This window comes from Sinocyclocheilus rhinocerous, unplaced genomic scaffold (genome assembly GCF_001515625.1).
Source record: "Sinocyclocheilus rhinocerous isolate Xijiao unplaced genomic scaffold, SAMN03320098_v1.1 scaffold869, whole genome shotgun sequence".
Taxonomy (NCBI): domain Eukaryota; kingdom Metazoa; phylum Chordata; class Actinopteri; order Cypriniformes; family Cyprinidae; genus Sinocyclocheilus; species Sinocyclocheilus rhinocerous.
The window spans coordinates 1,149,024-1,153,356 of record NW_015653483.1 but is presented as its reverse complement, the minus strand read 5'-3'; the positions used below and the strand labels follow the sequence as shown (position 1 = coordinate 1,153,356).

The 4,333-nt window shown below is 37.3% G+C and overlaps 1 long non-coding RNA gene across 1 annotated transcript in view; it reads left to right on the top strand.

Moving 5' to 3' along the window:
- LOC107716292 (uncharacterized) overlaps positions 1-4,333 on the top strand; it is a 21,227-nt gene that overhangs the window by 7,137 nt on the left and 9,757 nt on the right. The window lies entirely within an intron of this gene.

The window sequence follows — 4,333 nt, the reverse complement described above, 5'->3', positions numbered from 1 at the left end:
GCTCATGCGAGTGTGTCGAGGCACAGAGGATACATACAGGGGCTTTAAAAGGCTCTAAATTCAAGCTGCCACATCTGCGAGCCTGCATACATCACTCTGTTTATCGCCGCCACTGCTAATTGAACATAGGCTCACAGAATGGTGCCCCCATGTGTTCCATAGCGCCGCACTGCCATTGGCTGTTGTCGCGGCGACGCAGCCATTAATGAGACAGGGCCAGGAAGATGGATTACCCAGTGCCATATTGCCCATCATCCCCAATCAAGAACCACCCATGGAAATTGATTGTTCTAATTTGCTCTCATTATTATTATAATACCCGGACAAAATAACACACACGGCTCGCTGTCAAAGCCGTGAAAACCAGCCATTAGTTATGGGGGAGACAGCAAATGCGTTTTATGAGTTTCGCAGTTAGTTGAGACGTTGGATGCAAGCACATCTTAATCAGATTTCCACTCCCTCCATCATTGTGATATAGCATCTCATTATCTCCACCTCAGAGAGTGGTGGAAGAGAGTACACATTCATTTATACTTTAATGTCAGTGTCACAGTTTTACTTCGTGAATAATGCCTTGAACTTTCCATGAACAAGAACAGTAGCGATTGTCGATCCAAACGGCAGAGCGGAAAACAACATCACGCTCTAGCCAGGTTGAAAACTATTACCCTGGAAACAAATGAGGAAAAAAACTGAGGTTTAATTTGTGGACTTTGCTGTAGTCAGCAACTTCACCCCCTCATCTCTCATAAGAGTTTTTGTTGTTTTTAACACACTCATCAGCTTTCCTCGGACAGTTGAGAGCTGCTCTTCGGGTGCTTAGTACCCCATCTAACCAAAAAGAACAAATGGTCAATACCTCAGGATGTGTCATGCGGGATGACTATAATTAGTCCTTCCTCCAGTTCAGCCAATGATGTACATCATAAACACTTTGTCTCCAGAACCAGATTAAGACTGCAGCCCAGTGCTGCTCCCAAATCCTCCCTGCTTACACTGCACTCTGTCTGTCTCACGAGTCCCTCGCATTATATATGCTAGAAGTTATAAGGCATGGAAACGATCAAAGCAGGATACGATTATGCATCCCTAATCACAAACTAGCCCCATGAAACCTCGGCGGTCTCGCCCTTTTTATTGGGCGATGTTGAGAAAACGGCAGGTAAATCAGTTGAAGATTACACCTCAGATAGTTTTATGACAGAGCCAGGAGTCCCATCAGGGGGAATTTCTAGCGTGGTCAGCAGCATATGAATGGTGGGGGGACATCGTCTGGAATTAGGGCTGTAATTTAAAGCGCTCTAATTACAACAATCACTTACATCCAGGCTTTTACTTGTGTCGCAATGTAATGCAATTAGCATGAGGTAGAGAGCTTCCGTATCTTTTTTCAAATCAGACAAAATATGGTGTCATTTTATGTGAAATTTAAAGAAAATTGGTGAATTCCAGAGAGAGAGCTTTTTTATGTACTAGCCTATACAGCCTACTTTATCATATTTGATAGGCACATTTCTGAGGCCTCTAAATTATCAACATGATAATTGATCTGAAAAACCTGCTGTACTCAATCCTCAACATGGCTTCTGTTGTCTGATTGGTAGTTTATATGTTTTAGCAAGTAAAATGCCTTTTAGTATAATTCTAAAAAAACATCCCACTTCTGGTCAGGATACAAGTATCTTTTTACTGTGAAATCTTCACTGAATATTTGCTAAAGTAAACACAAGAATATATTTTACATTGTTATTATTATTTCAGCACTTACTTAGGTTTTCTTGATGATCCATATATCATTTTTGTTTTGTTTTGAAAAATCATGTTCTAATGTAATATTTGTACGTTTATTTGTTATAATATTGTAAAGCGACTTTGATTTTGCCGAAAGGCGCTATATAAAGTAAACGTATTATTATTTTTATTATTATTATTACATCTTTCAAACATTCTTTCATTCCCCCCACAATTAAAACTATAGAGTTTTGATATATTAAACTAACCATTTAAATATAATCTTATGATAAATATTATTGAAGATATACAGTGACCATTGATAATTAAAGTAATCAAAGTAATCTGCTATACAAACTAACAGAATTTCATCACTCTCTGGCCATATAAATAATAACAAATTGCATAAATTGCATATTTTTGCTCAGTTTGGGCATCTGAATAAAGCTGAGGTGTTTTTTTTTTTAGCTTAATGTTGTCATAGTATATGAGCCATAAAAGCTTGATGTATCAGATATGATACTCAACAAAGAACACATACACGCAAACTTTTATATTTGATATTTTTTCAATTGTCTAAAGGTTTAGTAAATGGTTTCATTTGAAAAGAAAAAGAAAATAGATTTGTCTGACTGTTATTTCATATGCCAGACTTTACAGGGTTAATATATCTCCAGAAGTCACAAAAAAATGGATTCCTCATGATTTGATCCTTACATATATGTTATATACTAATATACACAGTTATGCTCTCTCTTTGTTTGACTTTTGCTATGTTCCTGCCCTACATGCGCACATCTGTTAACCTAACTGACTCTAATATCTTGATTGCCATACAATGACACTTACTGCTACCGCATTGTGTGTGTGTTTGTGTGTGTGTGTGTGTGTTTGTGTGTGTGTGTGTGTGTGTGTGTGTGTGTGTGTGTCAGCCCGTGGGGTGTGAAGTATGTGTAGATCCATCGCATTGTCCCATTCTCCTGCTTTTTCCCCAACAGGGCCTAGTGTAACCTTCAGCCCTACAGGGGAGAGGCTTGTAAATTACCACTGGAGTTTTCCCCCTCACCCCTGCTGTCATCATTTCATTAACCCCATCCTGATCTCCTCCGACCTTGACTGCTTGCCTTCACTCACAGGGGAATGGCCTCTCTCTCCTCCCTGCTTTCTCTCTTACTTTGTGCCAAACAATGTTGAGCTGCAGCCAGTACATATGTCAACCACAGAACCATGGGCTTTCAGCTAATGGCATTAGGAGATAGACTGTAATTTTATGGGAAAAATATATCAAGTTCACAGATGCCATGTAAACGTCAATATGAAATCAAAATGAACTTATTGACTTAATCAATTGTTGCACCTGGTCTTATTGGGAATGATTCATCTGTGCATTTTATTTTGAAGAAAACAATTGTTTACTTAACCTTGACTCACGCTTTCCTTTTCCACTGATGTTACTTAGGTCATGTGGATAACTGATTATCGTAAAGCAGTCACCGAAGAGATATGTTGCCATTGTTTTATTGGTTCTCAGCCAGGGGGCCTCAGCAAACTTCCAATGATGCTCCAATAAGTCTTAAAATTATTTACGTTTGGTTATAACAATCATCTTAATTAAAATGCTGAATAAACTTATAATAAATATGTACCACTAAAATCATATTTTTGAGTTTATTTATTTTTATTTCAACAGAAGTACCAGAGGTACATATCAGACAAGATGAAAGGGCTTTTGAATATTGTCTTGGACAAATGGGGGTGTTGAAATCAAATAGGTTAATAACCACTCTTCTAGTGTATATAATGCAAACACTTCAATTAATTCTCAATGGATACCGTCTAATCCCACGCACAATATTTTCTTATTGAAAGTCCTGTTTCACTTGGAAACGTGTCACATTAAGGGAGTAAAATGTTTTGCAAATGTAATATAAATCTGAACTTTTATTGTCATATTTGTGTGCATAAAATAACCTGTGTGCAATTTTATTAATAGTATAATAGTATGACTTTAGCAAAAGCTGTAGATTTTTGAGCAAATTAATGTGTGAATGGTGTTGCATGCACTTAAAGAAATGATGGTATGGTGTAAAATAATGATTATGGATGGTTGTTTTAATTACTACTCCTTTTGGTGGTGAATGAGTAATTATTCACATTTTTCTTGTATGAGGACTTAAGCAGAATGGCACTGATATTCTTAAGGTTAGACAATGTATGTCTTTGTAGCTTGTCAGTAGCACAAGCTTCTGATTCTTCTGATTCACATGAATCCTGCACTGCTCCCTACAGACTGAGCAGGGAATATTTCCTTAAGAGCAACTTCACTTTACTTATCATTTTTATTTTTATTTATGTATGACAGCATAGAGAGCAGACAGGAAGCAAAGTGGGAGTGGAAGGTACCACGAGCTGGGACTCAAACTCAGGTTGCCTAAAGCACAACCATATATGGTTGTATGTTGGAGCACTGTCCATGAGGCTGTCAGCTCTGACTTCACTTTACTTGTATCCAAAATAAATGTGGTATATTGAAGTTATAAATTTCTGTTTACATTACTGTTCAAAGGTTTAGAGGATATATATATATATATATATATAT